This window comes from Stegodyphus dumicola, chromosome 9, assembly GCF_044657685.1.
Source record: "Stegodyphus dumicola isolate Sdum_Otavi_A_Nest chromosome 9, ASM4465768v1".
In the NCBI taxonomy this organism is placed as follows: Eukaryota; Metazoa; Arthropoda; class Arachnida; order Araneae; family Eresidae; genus Stegodyphus; species Stegodyphus dumicola.
The window spans coordinates 71,347,585-71,367,412 of record NC_140776.1 but is presented as its reverse complement, the minus strand read 5'-3'; the positions used below and the strand labels follow the sequence as shown (position 1 = coordinate 71,367,412).

Genomic DNA, 19,828 nt, shown 5'->3' with positions numbered 1-19,828 from the left:
AATTGTAAAGGTATTATATTAACGTAATAAAAAATTTCTTTGCAAGGAGAAATATAGTTAAAAAGTTATATTAATCTTTTCTTTCGAAGAAAATTATATGTTAGAGAAATTTTAAAGTTCTACAAGTTGCAAATAAGTCCTTTAAAATACTCTTTTACAAAGGGAAACGCAACCATTGAAACATCGTTCTTTACTCACACATATTTCGAAAACAGCCGGAAGAATTTACCCATTAAATATTTTCATTGCTTCGTAAGATTATCAACCTCTTACTAGAATGGTCCCAAAATTTAAAAATAATGTTTATCCTTTTTTACTTCCTTGTACGAAGTAAAAAGGAAGTATTGTAATCGCGAAAAGTTTCAGGCAGCATATTTCAACGAAAATATCCATTTTGACCGCTATCGAATGCAATTTAACGATGTTTTTGCGTGATATCTGTACGTAAGAACAGAATAAAAGACGCGTTTCCTCCAAAAAAAAATTATAAAACTGCTTTAAAATTAATTCTGAAGAGAATTTTTCGTGGCGTCTGTACGAACGTATGTACGTACGTGCGTACGAACGTACGTACGTACGTATCTCGCATAACTCAAAAGCGAGTAGCCTCGGAACGTTGAAATTTTGTATATAGAACTGCTATAACATGTAGATGTGCACCTCGTATTGTGGTTGCAATCGGCCGCACCGAATGTATATAAATATATTTATATATATATCCACTCTGTTACCCGGCTCAGTGATCTCAGTTTCTTTACTCTTATATGTTTGTAAACTGTACATTTTTTGCTTTAAAAATGATTGAATTATGTTGTTCTTATCTTCCGGTTAAGGTTTTTATGCCTGTTCCGGTGTTCCGGAACAGAACAACTCAACCTGACTCTTTCGCTTTTGGAAGTATGCCAAAGAACATTGAATTCAGTTGAACAGTCAGACTCAGACGAACGCATTCGCAATCAATGGGAGGTCCTATGTCATATGAGCATTAACACTTCATAAATTGTTTTTTAGAATTTTGAACTTTTATCAATACAGTACACAACAAAATGTGACTAGTTTGATTACTTTTTTCTTTCGATTCGTAATGAGAGCACAAAATGTAGACGAAACATCCTTAGCATTCGCTGACTCATTTCTTTTAGGGATAAGTTGTGTAGGAAGACATACTCCTTAAAGGCTTTAGGCAGATAGCCCTCGTGTGCTTTGCCATAACTGAATAACCCATTAACCCATACTCCTTAAAGGAGTTTTGTTCTTTGAATTACTTACAATGTGCAAAATATTATGAAGCCTCTTAAAACAAAATTGGCATGTATTTAAACTTTTGTATTTTTTGAACAAGTGCATAATAGATAAATAATTGAAACAGTAATGATTAGATTTTAGATAGTTTATTCTTGCTGTACCGATAAATTTAGCAATTTCGAGCATTTAGCTAAACTATGATCTTTGAAATACCCACAACCCAAAGTATCTATCAAAGCCTTACTATTACTATGAAACACATATGTTTCATACATATGAAACACATATGACATACACACATATGAAACACATATGTATCTTATTAGTTGTTGATTTGTTATTTTGAAGTGCGTTTTCAGTGCTTTTCAGGAATTAAATTAATGTCGGAAGTTTCAAAATCTCATTACATTTTAGCTCACATCCCCACCATGATTTTTTAGAATGATCTAATTTTTTTTAATTAAATAAATCACCAAAGTTTAACCAAAACTATCAATAGTTTGATTAAATACTTTTAATGAGCTAGTTACTTCATTAATGTGATCAATTAAATTTAAAATAGCAACAGGTGAATTCATTTTGAATGGTTGGTAAACTTAGGAAACGTTTAATGTATATGACAATCCGTTCTTATATGAGTAACTTTAGTCTAAAAGATTCCATGCTATTTCCAAATTACAACCAAAAATTTGAATGTTTTGAATAATACGATACGCTTCATCTTTCAACGAAGCCTTTTAATACTGCAATGTTTTAGCATTAGATAAATTTTTACTATTTCTTACACACGAACTGAACAGTTCCTTAAAGGCTATCCACTCTATAACACTACCTACAAAAGTCGGTAATGTTAACTTTGGTAATTTAATATTGCCAAGCAACTGCTCTCAAATTACACTCTCAAATCCATTTTTGCTACTTAGTGATTTAATACTTTTTCACCTTTAATACCTACACAACCTACCTTTTCAACTCTAATTACCTTGTGTGTGTGTGTTTCCACCTATACAATTTACCCCTAAAAGAAATGAGTCAGCGAATGCTAAAAATGTTTCGTCTAGAATTTGTGCTCTCATTATGAAAAGCAAAAAGCAATCAAACTCGTCACATTTTGTTGTGCACTGCATTGATAATAATTCAAAATTCTAAAAAACAATTTATAAAGTGTAAATGCTTTTATTATTCCATAAATAAATTTTATCTGCTTATTCCTGAACATTATCTATTTCGTTTCCTAATTCTTTAGTATCAGTAATTAAACTTTCTATTTCAACAATAAGCTTCCTTAACTCAGTTTCTTTTTGCTTCAGTAATTCAGCCGACACATTAAATTAATTTCAACAGTTTTAATATTAATTTATATTTTGTTAATATATTTAGTAAAACTCCTACGTAAAGAACTTCGTATCTTTTTTTTTAGTCCAAAGGGGCTTTGTCCTCGAGGGACTATTGGTTTCGTTTCGCGATTTTGCTTCGAATCACTCTGAATGTCCGTTTCACTTTTTAAATTGATGCCACCAAATATTATCGCCCTGTATAATATTTGAAGAAATTAAATTATAAGAATCTGCATAAATGTATGTCTATTTCTCGCATTGTGATAACGGTACCTAGAACAATCCAATTTTGAATGCCACGTAATCCTACTGCGAATATGGACATCTGGAAACGCAAATTTGAAATTTGGAATTTGTTTTATTATCGATTTCAGATTTTGTAAAACTTAAGGATTTTTTTTTTAATTAACAAACTCAAGGATTTCAAAGCGAGCAATGGCAGCGTTGTTCAGAAAAAACATTTTAATCTCCAGCGCGTGAGACGGTGTATTGGAAGTTCTAAAGATAGGCTCAATCTAAAATTATTTTGCAATATTGCTCTTGAACTGAATTTTACGGTTTAAGTGCAAAGAGCATGAAATTTAATAAATAAATTTAACACACAAAATGTTAAAAAAACGCCTCTTTGGACGTAATTTAAAATATGAAACTTTTCAGATATTTTTTCTTTAATTTTGTTGTTAATTCACTCACAATTGCTTAGTGTAAAAAGACAAATTATTCTCAAATTACGATAATATTAAGATGAAATCGAAACACTTTTATGCTCCATTTTATTCAACATGGCTGTCAAAAACACAGTATTCTATCGACCGTTATCCCTGTTGCCACATGCAAAAAGCAGAACAGAAAAAAGCTTAAAAGTCTGCGATGATAAATCATAGACCTCAGCTTTCCGGTGTGGGCGTACACATGATTCAGCATCAGATAACAAAATTAAGCAATCTTATATTTTATGCGGTGCTCTAATTACTCACATGAACAGTCTTTTTTATTCAAAATAATAATCTTAATCTTAATAAGCTCTCTAATCTTAACTTTGAAAAACGTGTGCATGGAAGGAGTCATAATACTTTTTGCATAGAACATCATAGCATTTTCTAGTAAAGATTTAATTTTATTTATTAAACTCACGTAAGCGAATTTCTGAATTCATTTGCATTTTACATGTTATGAAATATGCTCGGGTATTCTACATGATATTTAAAAATTGACATCATTTAAAGGACTAAGCAGTTTAAATTTATGTGTTAATTATTATATAACAGGATACAAAAATGCAGGCACTATAAAAAGTTAGATGCATTGAAGTTATTACAAGCACCCACATAAATATAGGCGGAATTATTTATTGTCTTTATTCGATAAAATTTCCAGAAAATTACTCTGCTCCTCAAATATTTAACAACATATTAGTTTAATAATTATTATTTGCTCCTAGTTTTGGTTCAGTGAATTCAAAATAAGATAGTTCTACCATTCAAATAGAAGCCTGTGTTTTGTTTTAAATAAATGTATAGCCGAAGATTCAAATACGCCTGTCAATATAAAATGTTATTAAACACACAGCAAATGATTTTAAAAGCTGAAAGTTAAACAGATAATTTTTAGTGTTACGTTTTACATCATTTAGCCGAAAATTGCCTGTCAATTTTTTTTTTTTTTTTTTTTTTTTTTTTCAGAGACCGAAGAAATTTTTTATATGTAATATCAGCTTTTAGAACCATCGAAAACGAAGTTCCTATAAATCTTTCCTTCTGTTATTTGATAAAGCAGCAACCGATTGAGTTTACTAAATACTGACAAGTTTACTAATACTGCAAGTTTACTAAATACTGACACTTCATCTTCAAAGCCACCCAGACGATATAGTGGCTAGGGAAGCCCATTGCGGTACCGAAGGGCCCAGGTTTGAATTCCGGAGAAGGCATGGATGTTTGTAAATGTATAGTGTCTTTGTGGCATGGAAGCACTCTAAATATACAGCGAGCCAAAAGGTCGATGGAGAGGTTGTGGTAGGGTGTGCCTGTTCCAAAAGGCTTACATTTTTGATAACTTTGTAGCAAGCAAACAGCAGCAGACAGACAGCAGTGTAACTTGGCCAAATCGTGGAAAGCAAGTGCGTAATGTTCACATGAAATCACAAGTCAGACTGAGTTAGTTTTGGTTCTCAAAGCATTTTGATTGGATAGTTAATATTGCTGCAAAATTATTATTGACTGCTTGAATTTTATTTCAATTTACATCACCAGAATTACGTAAGAGTCATATGACATAGATTTTTCTCGAAATGACGCAGTGCAGATAGAGATTGCTACTATTTTTAGAATAAAGGGAAATTAATTTACGCTGCTAATTCAGTCTTTTACATATTCTTTATTTTTCTTACATATATATATATATATATATATATTAGTAGTAGATAGATTACAAATGCCATTAAGCAGCGTTCATTTCTACTTTTGTTGGGCTCGTAACTACACAGCCTCTTTGATTTAATCTTATCTCTACTTTGCTTCAGTTTGTTAACGTCTTGTAATGATCAAAATTTATAAAGGGACTGCTCAGCAGTGACTCTTAGACAGGAAGAAACTTTTAAAATTGTTAAACAAACCAAAATGCATAACTTTTATCGGTTACCGAAAATTCCTCTTTCGTAACCATCACTAACACAGAAAGCAGCGCTCAAATGTCATATCAAGCGCTATGCAAATTTTCAGTTAGAGTCTGGACACCTCATATGTGATCAATTCCTAAATTGGTTATCAATGAAATGGTAACACATGACAATTTAGGTGGACAATTAGGTATCTAAATACCTCTTCATTCAATTCAAAGGCCATTTCACCTTAACTTAATACTCATAATAAGGGTTTATTGCATAACTTGGACTTGCAAGAGTCAATACGTTTGCTAGAAAATTTTCTTACACATTCAGATCGAAAGAGAGGACAATATAAATCGTAAAATTAGCACTCTGATGGAGAAAAATCATCCTAATTTTTATCCAACAATATTTAAATATTCCATTTCCTCATATAAGCCTCTTTTAAGTTTTGTGGGGGGGGGGACCAAAAAAAAGCTTCTGCGGATACAGAATTCTCAAACGCGAAGATTCAGTTCCAGATTTCATAAAGAACAAACATGAATCTCTCCCTATGGCGTATGTAGACGGTTCAAAATTAGAAAGAAAATTTAGTTGCGCAACAACGTCAAAAATGTCCGAACAGTACTTGAGTTAAATGCAAATCCATGCATGATAGAAAATCCAATCTACTCTTAAACATTTTTTCTCCAGTGGTCACACAGAACATAGTCACATACAACGTGGTAACAGATAACCTACAGGTTAATTAACGTTGCAGCCTTCTATTACATCAACGACGAAATCCACTCACTCTTGCCAAAAAAATAAACCTTTAATGTATCAGATGAAAGTTTTATTAAGGAAAGCATCGAAAGAGGATTAAGGTAAGTCTCATGAAGACAAAAAACGCGTTTTCTTCATCCGAAAGTCAGTTGCAATTTGAACCATTTTACAATTCCAAACTATATATTTCAGGAAACGGACATTTGTCCAGATATTTTTGTGAGAGGGATTTATCCTTTACAGATACCTGTGCATTGACGACACATCTAAGTACTATATATTTGCTTACCCCATCAAACAAAATAATCTCAAATGTATACATAACTAAGAAACTGCTTTCCAACATTTCCGTATCACCCCCCGCAATCTAATTAGAGTGCCATTACAAGACAACTTACCATATACAGAATAAACATGTGCCACATGTGGTAATTTGTAATATGATGTATCCATACATCTGAGAAATAGTTTACTACATGCAGCATAATCTTATCCCATATATTATGATAAGCCATGTTTAAGTAATGTGTGTCTATGTTACGGTGAAAGACCAAAATCTGGAGAATGTCGACTTTCACCGGTGAATGTGAATATTCACATAGTATCTTGGTGTATGTCCGAAATATTTTCCAAATACTCTTATTTCTGACTTACACCGGTCAATGTCGACATCCACCATGTACTAATGGTGAATGTTAAACATATATACAATATTTTAAAGAATAAGTCCATGATACGTACTCGTAACTTCACGATGTCTTCGAACTACATTTCATAGTCTAATAAGCATACAGTGTTATACTTATCTGTATGCCATAACTGTAAGCTTTTAAAAAAAATATTTTCCTTTTAACATAATCTAATCATCGTACCATTCAAGAAATTTGATCTTGCGAAAGCTATTCCAAGATAAGTGTTCTGCTTTCCATGCCTACTTATTATGAATGTATATCTATTATTGAATTGTATACTTTTATTTTATAGTACAGTGAAGGTAATGAATTACTATTTCATGAAACAGAAGGTCTAAATTTTTTCGAGTTCGTATATTATATTTTCTTCTCCGTAATTCAGTCGCAAATAAACGCACTTGAGACTTGAAATAAAAACTTAAGAACATGAGAACCTAAAACACACAATACATTCAAAATGAGAAAGGAAAATAATAGAAGTTAAAAACTTACTTAATTATACAGTACGTTCTAAATGAGAAAATAAAATAACAGTAATAAAATACTTACTAAATTATATGATTCAAATCTTATTTATTGCAACAACTTAAACTATTTTGGCACTTTATGACCTCTCTTTTCGACTTACACCAGAGCATATCTGTGATTGTCGACATACACCGGTGACGGTCCGAATATATACAAGAATTTAGTGCAATATTCGATCTTTCACCAACGTATTTGGTGAATGTTAACATTCTCCGGTGAAAGTCGACATTCTCCAATTTCGGTCTTTCACGGTAACATATATACAATATTTTAAAGAATAAGTCCATGATACGTACTCGTAACTTCACGATGTCTTCGAACTACATTTCATAGTCTAATAAGCATACAGTGTTATACTTATCTGTATGCCATAACTGTAAGCTTTTAAAAAAAATATTTTCCTTTTAACATAATCTAATCATCGTACCATTCAAGAAATTTGATCTTGCGAAAGCTATTCCAAGATAAGTGTTCTGCTTTCCATGCCTACTTATTATGAATGTATATCTATTATTGAATTGTATACTTTTATTTTATAGTACAGTGAAGGTAATGAATTACTATTTCATGAAACAGAAGGTCTAAATTTTTTCGAGTTCGTACTTCTAAAGACAAGGGGGGGAAAACTCAAATAAACGGCAATAGATTTGTTTATCATACTTTCCTCTCATATAGGGATTATTTCTGTGTGTCCAAAAATTGTAAACAATATCATTAAGTAAACTGTGTCAATGCAAAGAACATTTAAGGCACAAACTGCACGGGCATCGAAAATATTTATTCTCTTAAGGATAAATTGAATCTAACAATTAATTGATCTAAATCATAATGGAAAGTTCCAAGAATTAGGTTCATATTGTTTTCAGTCATTAGTAATTAATTATTAGCATGAATTTTATAATTGGTTTAATAAACTATATTGAGCTGTATAGTTATCTTTTTCCCCAAATACTTACATTCATTCACATGAATCATTTTGTGTAGGTAAAATGTAATTTTTGCAAAACCAATCTGTGCCATTACCAGTGAAGCGAGCCAGATTGTTTCAAAAACCAATCCGTGCCGGGACGATTCTCTTGATCAAAAGTAAAAACGAGTAAGATATTGTTTAAGAGACAACATTATTATATCCAGCAATTTAACATGACAATTCTTTTTTTCCTTAACTGCTCACATATTCCAGAGAAGCCTATTAAAGACGACGAGCCATGTTTCCAAACTAAGCTGGTCATTTGTGGAAAACGTCCTCTTAGAGAATGTAACCAATAATGATAATCCCTATTGTTACGAATTTTATATATATGTAAGTACTTTTAGCGACATTATTATGTAAATCGCAGTATGTCAAGAATTGCTTCGAGAACACGAAACTCCGCGGGAAAAGTAAGATTATACGGCTGGGTCCATTTAACATTGGGGCTTTGGAGAGATAGTGTCAAGTTGGTGATGGTTTTAGAGACTAATATTTTTCACCAAATTTGGCGAGACATCACGAAACATCGCCAAACTTGGCGTCATTTGCATCCGATCCCTGTATAACTGTAACTGTATCCGGCCCTACATGTAACTGTAACTGGATATGCTTTCCAGTAATTTCGAGAAATCAAAGGTACTGGAAATTGCTCGGAGGCCGAGGAAAAACTATATAAGCCCGCAGAGCTCATCAGTTCTCAGGTTTTATTTCACTCTTGAGTTCGGAGTATTGAGAGATCTCCGTGCCAACTTCTCTCTTTAGTTGCGCTTTGTATTACATTGTGTTTAGAATTCTTAGTATTTTAACATGATAACTATTGATTGTGCTCTGTCGCACTGAGAAGAACTGTACGAGTACTTTTGTAAAAAATTCCAGAACTATTAAGTGTTCCTTTTGGAAAAATAGGTTTTGTCTAGCTATCATCGTTTCTGTGTGCATTTAATCATTTACGAATTAGAATGAGTTTGGGCATGCTGAAAATGAGAAAACCCTCATTCCACTTCACCTAGTTTTTGTTCATTACATCTGTTTAAATTCATGGTTGCTACTCATCTATCTAAAGACGACATTTCATCGAATATATTGTTTAAAACATTTTCCTTCGTGCAAACGCTTTTATGTTCCTCATCGTCTCCCCCCCCCTCAAACATTAAGCTATTTTCCGTGTATTCTGCATTCTAAAATGATTCTCACTGAATATCATGTAAATAATTTCCGTTTTACAAAGTACAAATTGTGATATCAATAGGAACTATAAACGTTATACGTTAAACGCTCATAATTTGATTATGAAACGTATTTCTAATGCAACAAATGTCATGATCTAATAAAGAGGCACTAACAGCATTCATGTCAATTTCTTAAAAAATCGATAACATTTACAAAACTTTCTTTTTTTTTTCAGGACATATCTGTTGCGCGACTTTGAAATCTGAGACTGCCACTCACCATTCGGTACATCTGGTCACTTTGACATGAATATGATGCCTATTGAATCATTATTATATAAAAACGCAATGATATTCGGATTTATTTTTAGATATATTAAGTTATAGTCCTTTCTTACTCTTGAATGAACTATATCACACCTATAAAAGAAGGGCTAAGTCACGAAAATCACTAGTTCATCCTGGATTTCTCTGTTAATGTCTGAGGTGGATAGCTTGTAGAGACATTAGGTTATTTTTGGAAGCCGGAGAGATGAAAAATTAGCATTCGCCTTCGCCGGGAATCGAAACGCGGACCTCTGGAATACCGACCCATCGCGTAGAATCACTACACCACGAAGTCAAGGTAGGAAAGCGGGAGAAATACCTTATAAGCTTGCATGGGGTTTTCATGGCTTCCCGTGTAACTCTGTAACTCTTTTGTGCTATGTACTGTCCAATCCAAAATTATTTTAAGATCATAGTAAACTGCAAAGGAGAAAATTATTTTAATTAAGAAAGTAGATATAAATAACCTTCAAAATTAGCAACGAGTTATATCGCTGAGGCAATATTTATATTTCTAAAGGCATATAGATCCAACGAATTAATAAAAGAACATTCCTATTACGAATGTCAAGTTTTAACAAACCTAATTATACCTCTCTTATTTAACCACTTCACAATTACTCATATATATATATATATATATTTTGCTTTCCTTCACCATGTTTATGTATAATTATGTATATATATAAAGGGTATATGCATTTAAACAATCGAATATATTACATTGAGCCTTTGAAAAGTTTGCGTCTGCAATCACTTATTATTATGTTATTTTGTTTACATACCTGTGCAATTAGCAACGTTTTTTTGGCTACATAGATAATACATTTTCATACCAAACCATTCCATATACACATTTATTCATTTATTCATTGGAGAGAGTACAGCCTTCCTACACAGCGAAACCGTCCTTAAAGTATTCTGAACCTATTCACCAAAAGAAAAGTCACGTAAAAAACATAAAAGAAGACAAAAACAAACATAAGCGCTATGTATTGAAACATGTATCAATTCGTAATTATTATTTATAAACAACATTATATATATATAAAAAAACTGAAATCATGTATAAGCTCAAAAACATTCTTCGAAACATCTATAACATATTTATCCTTAGTTAATTTAGTTAACAGAAATGTCTAAAAGTAGTGTCGGCAATCACTCATAAGTTAACAAAGCTTACATTTTTTCTAGGTCAGTAATCTCTATTGGTGAAGATTTAACGTATTTAATGTTAATTAATAAATTTTTATTATTTGGATGTGTATTATAACATCTAACTTTCGTTACCCCGACCAAAATGCAAATGAGTTGCTTCAAATGATTTCAAAGTTTTGAAATACTTTAGATAAACGTTTGGCAGCGGCGCTCGTAGTTTTACTTTCTGTCCTCCGGCTCTATCATTTGCTATATTACGGCATTAATCAGTTCGACCTAAAATGAAAAGGCTTCTTTAAAACTTTCACAACACTTTGTCATACATTTTCAGACGGAGCATTCTAATAGGATTTGAAGGACTTTGAGTTAATATTACACAGTAAGACCTTATAGAGATTGCTAGAAAAGTCCAATGAAATTCAGGTTAATATCAAAAACATGTAATATAACTCGTAATTTTCCTTTTCAATTATTACAATATTTCATCAAACAAATACAATTTCTGAATTGTCTTAACTACTTTTACAACCAATAAGCTGATATTTCTCAATGATGTGAATACCTTTCTTTTAGATCCCTGGACATAAGACTTCCCAGAAGTACAACCCGATGCAGCGTTTTTGGCCAAACACACCGACATGTATCTTGTCCCCACAAACGGAAGTATCATGTATTTGAGTTAATTTTTGAGATTTAAGTCATAAATCATTTGAAGTTTTAAGTCATAAATCAAAATGTTTGTGTCCCCCGTGTTTTTGAGGGATTGCAAAAAGAGAGATCATCTACGTACATACATAATTTATGAGGAGTCTGGAGACTTTATCATGTTTAATTAGCAATAAAGATCAATATGTTTAGTTGGATAAATAGAATTAATATATATTTAATTTAAATTAATTAAAGCATCTTGGTTCTATAAACACAAATCCCAAACCCGATCCCCCGCCGTTTCCTAAAGCCGTTTTCTAAATTCTATCATCAATGCAGATATCAAATTTCTCACTGTCAGGTAAAATGAAATTATTAAAATATTAGAAAAAAATTATCATTTAATTAAGAAATTCTAGAACACTACTACGAAACTTATCGTAACAGAATTATGGCGCAACGGTTATGAAGTAGTCCCGCCAAACTGTCCTAGAACTTCTAGTTATTGCGAGCAACCAGACTCTCTAGTTTGAAACGGATTCACTGTAGTTCTATTGCCCTACAAAGCATTTGACAATTTGATAAAATATAACATTCAAAATCGCATTTAAAATACTCATTTGTAGAATTTGTAGCACTGTATTGTAGCATTTTTATGTAGATAATTGAAATACTCCTTAAAGTTTAATTTAATATATATTATAGACTTCACGTATCGCACACAGGAAATCGATTTAATCAACCCCTTTCTAAATCTCAAAGTGGGAGGCTTTACAGTTTTGCCACCTTTCGGAAAACACAAAAGCTGAGTTTTTTTTAAATTTTAAGATATTATTCATCGCACCAAATATTCCAAATATTCATAACTATAAAAAGAGGAGAAAGAGAATATTTAATTTTTTCCAAGCTATTTACGGAGGTGCCTTGATTTACGAACGCCTTGGATCACGAACGGAGCGATTCACGAACAGATTTTCCAAATGAAAAATGTCTTGGAGGACTAAAAATATCTTGAGATACAAACAAGCCAATACTACTCCAAAATGCAGTTAATATAATGGAGAAAACGTCGTCAGATGATTAGGGAAGGGAATTTCTAGTCATCTAATCCATAAAATGCGTGTAAAATTTGGTAAAATGCAAAATTTATGAAATATTATCACCTGACAAAGCAATAGCAAGCTGTACATAATTATTTGCAATGACAATGCAAATACAGTCTTGCTTTAGAAGCATTTTAAAACGGGGACAGAAACAAATCACAGTGGATAAAATTTTAATAGAACGAAGGCTCAGAGTTTCTCATGCAGGGGCGTGCGGTTTTAAGAGATAAGAAGACAAAAACCCAGGAAGACAGGTGACAGGTGAGACCAGGGTTCGACACGGGGCAGCTTTCACTGACTATTCGAGTATTACCCGGATCCCGCAACTGTCCAGAAAAACAATATTGTCAAATAGGGGCAAATGGTAGAATACACACGTATTGCGGATTCTTACAATACCAATGCTTATTATGCAATATATGACAATATAGAAATATTTACATAAAAAGTGGTGTTACTATACGTTGAATTACCACAGTACTAATACATCGTTAAACAAAGGGACACTGAATTAGGGATAGCTGGTCAATAAGGAGTTGGGCCTCCTCTGTCCTTTATAATGGCTGCCAAACGACGAGGCATAGATTCAATAAGTTTCTGGAAGCATTCTACGGAAATGGTTTGCTTAACATAGGATAGAGCTGTCTATAATTTAGGAAGAATCGCTAGTGTTGTGTTATGAGGTTTCAAACCTTTCTCCAAAACGTTCGAAAGATTCTCAGTATAATTTAAGTCAGGGCTTTTAAGAAGCCAATTTATGACAAAGAAGTCAGAAGAACGCTCATCCAACCAGGCAATAGTCAACCGGAACCTGTGAGAGGTGCAGTTATCTTTCTGGGCTACTCCATTTCCGTGTGAAAGACAGGACAACATAAATGGATGGAGATGATCGCCCAGCAACTCTACGTACCGAATCATATTGAGAGAGGCTGGTACAAGTATCAGGTTCAATGTTCCGCCTTACTTGCTTTGGGAACATGCAAAGACCTGACTCGGAACAGGGAGCTTACTAAAGCTATGTTCAATAAATGTGGGAAGTAGACAAGATACACAGGAAGGGTATACGAAACACTTTATTTTTCACTCTTTACAATAATTTCCGAACTTCGGAATACAGAGACCAACCACTTGTGGTCTGAACGTAAGAATATAAAAATATTAACTAAACTCTAACTTAACTTTGGAATAATAAACAAGGGCCTACGTGGAAGATTGGCCGTATATTAACAGGAAGCCGTATGTAGTACAGAGAACTCTTAACACTACAATACGTTTAAAATTATTAAGAGGATTAAACCTCTGGCCTGGAAGGCAACCAGCAACCGAGTAAAACTGCTAAGGCAAGCGGCCTGCTTCGACAAACACCTTCCTCTCTCTCGCTTGGCAAAAAGCCACAACTTAAGTACTTGGCATTCGCCAGACAGATTTGCATAAATAAGTTAAAGCTTTTAATTCTGGCCGGAAGTAGAAAATAAGAAGTAATAGTAAAGATTTAAAATAAAATAAACGTTAGTAAAACTTAGGATCCTTACATACTTCCCGCCAGAGTTAATTAGTTTGAAACTGAGGTCTAAAACGACCTTGTTGAAAACTTTTAGCTCTAGAATCTAACGCGAGGCCAATCTTTTACAAACATTTCTCACTAGAAGCTAGAAATTTGAAAAAAAAATTGTTTTTTACATTATCAGCTCCATGGACGATTACTTTTCATCTGTACTGCGTCTAAACAGGAGCTTTTAGTTGAAATCTGGTTCCTTCCAGAGATCTGGAAGGAAAACTAGTTTAATGAAATGTTACACAATTAAATGGCAAGTAACATGAATATTTATATTTCTCTTAACATTCTTATTTCATTCATGACTTTATTTTAATTATCTCTCCCCATGCTCTCTGACATGTGTTGTAAGAGAAAACACCAAACACGAATGTGTTTATGTAAACGTGTTCAACACTGCCGCCTACAATCAAAGCACTGACGTGTTAAAATTCAACATAACAAGACCTCGTAACACACCCTGTCTTCAACTCTAAACCCTGAGGTACTATTCTGAAAGTGGCTAACTCTGAAGTGTAGCGTCAGAGAGCCTAACTACATTCATTCAACCTTTAACACATATTCACAATACTTTTCTCTTTTTTTTTTTCAGTCACACGAATAAGTTTAAACTTTTTTTGGCATTACTTTCACTTTTAACATATCACAGTATTTCTTAACATTTAAAATAACAGTTCACATTGTATATAAGAACATATTAACATGCCGTTAATTTTACGCATTTTAAAACATACATTAGTAGTACATTGTTAACTTCTATTCTTTTCCAAGCAAGTGCCAATTGTTCTACATTGAAATATTACATTTCAAAAGTCTTTCAGACTAAAACTTCTTTCTTGCCAGAATCTTTTAAATAAAATTTATACAATAACTTTTACAATATTCAAGTATTTACACATTCCTATTATACATCAACTTTAGTTTTACTCGCGAGTAAATGAAAAACATAATACCAAAATAGGTAACAACTCATTTCTCGCCTTTTTGGCGATAAGGTTAGACCTCACATGAGGTAAAACGTCTTGAAATCTGCCACTTGCAGTAAGAATGAAAGATTAACTTAAGTTTGCAAAGTAACATAAAATTTTACTTATCTTTGTGATATTCGGACATTCTTTTCTCTGCCCAGTCCTGGAAGGTAGCGAAGTTTCTTGTTTGATTTATCCTCCTTCTTGTGCGGGCTCGCCCTTCAGTGCCTTCCTCTAGGAGCTTTCTTTTCCCTCCAGTTCGGTCACCCTTGAATACCTTCTTTTTCGCCTCTGCCGGTGGTCTTGGCCGTTTGATGGCCGCTGGTCTTGGCGGAACCGGAACACTTGTCTCTCGTTCCTGCTTGGATCTCGTTGCTGGCCGTTCAAATTTTCCTTGTATCTTTTCCTCCGCCGCTGGTGGTCCTTCCGCAGTTCGGCGACATTTGCTGCGTAGAGTCCTGTCCGATGAGTAGATCTTCCGTTTGGGAGCCGGGTTATAGTTGCCATTATTTCTCCTGGCTCTCTTTGCATTCGTCGTACTTCTCCCTTCTTTATTCTGGGGCTGGTCGTGCGCTCTCTTTTGTGGTCGGTGCAACGGCTTCTTTTTCTTGTTACCTTCAATTTTCCAACGGGGAAACTTTCTTTTCAATTGCTCCTGCCTCCTAATGGCTTGCCCTTGTACTTGTCGTTGTTCCACCTCTGGAGCTTGTGCCTGCAGTGCCTGCCGTGCCGGATCCTGCAAATGATCTTTGAATATTTGCATTTTATTACGGTCATAGTATGGTTTTATTTGGTCAATGTTTGCGGAGCATGTTTCACCATTCCTGGCTTTTAACACCAGTACAGCGTGAGTTATTTTTTCTATGACATATGGTCCTTCAAATCGTGGAAACAATTTGGCGGTTTTATCTTCTGGTGCTGAAGAAAGTGAATGCTTAATTTTTAATACTTCATCTCCTACTTTATAAGTTACTCCCCGTCGTTTCAAATCATAATAGAGCTTCTGTTTTCTTTGTGCTACTTCCGTAATCTTCTTTGCTTCCTTAATTAGTTTTTCTATATCACCCATTTTAAATTCTGGGGCTCTTTGTTGCACATAAAATAATTTATCTAACGGCGTTATAATCTTTCTGCCTAAAAATAACTCAGCAGGAGTTTTGCCCGTTGTATCATGTTTTGCGGTCGTAAGCGCGAAAGCAAATTCATTGACATAGTTATCCCAGCTTTCATGAAAATTTTTAACATAACTACGGATAATTTTCACTATATTTCTATTGACCCGTTCCGCTATGTTTGATTGCGGCCGATACGGGACCATTTTTAAATGACGTATGCCCAGTTTTTGGCACATGTCTTCAAATATATTACTTACAAATTGAGGACCATTATCCGATATAACTTTTAGGGGCGCCCCGTATTTTAAAATATATTTATTTAAATTAGACACTATTATTAAATTAAAATTTATTAAATTAAATACAGAGGCCAAACACTTGTGGTCTGAACGTAAGAATATAAAAATATTAACTAAACTCTAACTTAACTTTGGAATAATAAACAAGGGCCTACGTGGAAGATTGGCCGTATATTAACAGGAAGCCGTATGTAGTACAGAGAACTCTTAACACTACAATACGTTTAAAATTATTAACAGGATTAAACCTCTGGCCTGGAAGGCAACCAGCAACCGAGTAAAACTGCTAAGGCAAGCGGCCTGCTTCGACTAACTCCTTCCTCTCTCTCGCTTGGCAAAAAGCCACAACTTAAGTACTTGGCATTGGCCAGACAAATTTGCATAAATAAGTTAAAGCTTTTAATTCTGGCCGGAAGTAGAAAATAAGAAGTGATAGTAAAGATTTAAAATAAAATAAACGTTAGTAAAACTTAGGATCCTTACACAAGTACCCAAACACTGGGAAGAAAAAACACCCCGGACCATGATTAAGCCACCATTGCCTTGTACAGTTTCAATCAGCCATACAGGATTCATGGCTCCATGAGTCTGACGCCATATTTTCAGGATTCTACCGGTATTAATTAGTCGGAATCGAGATTTATCACTCCATACATCACTTCGAAACGTGGACCGAACTATTAGCGTTCAGCGGCACTTACCGCTCGGCTTCTGATGGGCCTTTTCCCATACTTGCAAAAGCAAATTCATTTTTTTTCTGGATCAGAAATATTTTATACTCCTATATAGATTCCATTTACCAGAATGATGAAATGATTTTTATAAGCATTTCTTCTAAACTTCAATAAAATTTAAGAGAAGGCAACATATTTAAAAAAAACATTTATTTCAGTTAGCAGGAAATTATCGCTGATCAATATCTTAATCACTGCGAGATCGTCAAAGCAGAAAATTCTCAACATGCAGAAGAGAAGCACCCTCGAACGGCATTACAAATTAACCTTTTGGGGATTTTCGCAATATTTCCCACATGATGATTTTGAAATCAATATCCCTATTTCGGCATACAAAAAAAAAAAATAATAATTCAAATGCAAAAAGCAACTTACAGATCAATATCAAGTACATTCAGCTGATGTAAACATAATAGGAAAAAATGAAATTCCATAAAAATTACAAACATAACCAACAGCGCAAAAATTTAAAAATTATCCAGTAAATAAATATTAAATTTAATTACAAGTATTAAATTCTAAATTCAGATAATTAATTCAAGTTACATAATTAATTATACGTGAAATATAAAAATATTTATTGAAATTTGGTCGTTTAATTCATTTTTTAGTCTGAGTCAAGGGGATATATCACTTTTACAGGTCTCCTTAAAGTTCCGTCTTTTAGTTTCATCACGCATTATCGTGCAAGAACTTCACCGCCCTTTCAAAACTTGAACTATTGCGGCTGAAATCCCACAGGTACTTAAATAAGGTTGCTCGTTAAGTAAAACTGCATCATCAGTCAACCTTAAGTCAAGGTTTTTCTTAGTTTCAAAAGTACCGAAGAAGTGAGTATTTCATAAATAAAATAAGATATCGACTTTTTTCATTTCCCTAAAATCTGTTTATAAATGTTCTCTGATACTGCTTTTGTTTTTATTAAAATTTCTTTGCTGGAGAAGTATTCATTTGTGATATTAATTTTTCTTTGCTAGGACATAAAACTGAATAACAATATCAGCAAAGCTGTATTGCTATCAGTTATGTCCACTCAATAGAAAATGAGCTGGTGTATGTGATTCGGTTTCATAATAAGTCATTATAAATGTACGTAAAAGGTCGTCTGTTCACAGTTTTTTCGTCTTCCATGAGATCAGTAATGAATTTTTCAAAGTTAAGTTCATATCTGCTCAGGATATTTTTAACGGTTCTTTAATGGTTTTCAAAAGACGTTTTTAGAATCCTGCCTATCATGGCGGAAGCTCTATAATAAATTTCCATTTCAAGCTTTAATTTGCTTGAAAAATTTGAAGGTGCTTTCCTTAATTAACTTGTAAAATTATAGTCTGGTTTTGCTTCTACCCGCACCTGTGAAACTTTGGCAGGATATTTTAATATTTTTGCATTGTCCAAATAAAAGGTACAACATGTCTCTCTTCTTCAGATGAAACGTCGAAGTGTCAAAATGAATTTGTTTTGCAAACATACCGGAAAAGAGTTCCAGATGTAATACTCGTGTAACAGCACAAGCAAACAATATAATGTATGACTTTTGGATGTAATTTCCAAATTTGACGTACAGAACCTGTGAAACCCACACTGGTTTTTCTGCAATTACAGAAAGTATGAGCTGATCTTTTAAGTAACTGAGCTGTAATTTATTTCACTGGTTTTACTGCAATGTTTCGACATATTAGCCAGCTTCCTATGATTTTTGTGCGCATAAAATGTTGTTATGTTCTCTCTTTATAAATAATTTAGTAAATTTTGAGTCTTTAGAAAGAAGAACTAGACGTTTTTCGTCAACTGTATGTTCGGTTTCTTTTAATTTTCCTTTAATTCGAAAAAATTGGCTTTCATCAAGAAACAGTGCCAAGCTGAAAATATAGAGTTCGGAGGAATTGACTTGCCAGACTGAAATGCCCTAGTTTCAGGTGCAAAGAAACCCATCTGAGCTTTCCACACACAAAATATTTTAAGGTCTTGAGTGTCAGAAGCACTTAATGGACCACCGTTAGTAGACAGTTTTCTTGTTTGTTTTTGCAAACGAAATGTTTGATTCATGCTACAGTTCTCCGAAACTTCAACACGTTATTAAACTTCTTTATGTCTAATAGTTGTTCGTCTCTTTTCACAAATAATGTTCTAAACAGATATCTTAGTAATATTAGTTGCTCCTCGTTTGCTGTAAAATGCTCTTAAACTGCCCAATTTATACCCTTGTTTGTTTACCAGAGGTTTATTCGTAAAATATCTGAGAAATAACTTTTTTGATGATTTGGATCAGAATGGTTACCATAAATCATGATGAAGGGAAAAAGCAGGAAAAAGTGATAATTCTGTTAGTTCTTCCTGCCCTGTACATTGCATACACTCGTACTATACGACGCAATCATCTCTAGTCCCGTATAGCAATTATACACTTGAAATACGGCTACTGGAATTTAAAGCATTTTAAATTTGGTTTTTAATTAGTTACACTTTAAAAAGAACGAATGTTTTAAAAGCTAGACATTTCGAATTTTGACATTTTAAATTATGCCATCCTTGCGCAGCATATGTTCTATTTCATTTTACAAAAAATTTATTTTTACTTTTTCGTCGCCGAACTTTGTGATATTTTCG

At 33.4% G+C, this 19,828-nt stretch overlaps 1 protein-coding gene and 1 long non-coding RNA gene across 4 annotated transcripts in view; one reads left to right on the top strand and one right to left on the bottom strand.

Annotated features, from left to right (window-relative positions):
- The window catches only part of LOC118199241 (clavesin-1-like), a 69,841-nt gene that overhangs the window by 17,858 nt on the left and 32,155 nt on the right, over positions 1-19,828 (top strand). The gene's annotated exons all lie outside the window — the stretch shown is intronic.
- Positions 1-19,828, bottom strand: part of LOC118199242 (uncharacterized) — a 62,308-nt gene that overhangs the window by 23,536 nt on the left and 18,944 nt on the right. Inside the window, exon 2 of the long non-coding RNA XR_004759914.2 lies at positions 10,427-10,568. This is a non-coding gene — a long non-coding RNA (uncharacterized LOC118199242). The remainder of the gene's footprint in view (positions 1-10,426; positions 10,569-19,828) is intronic.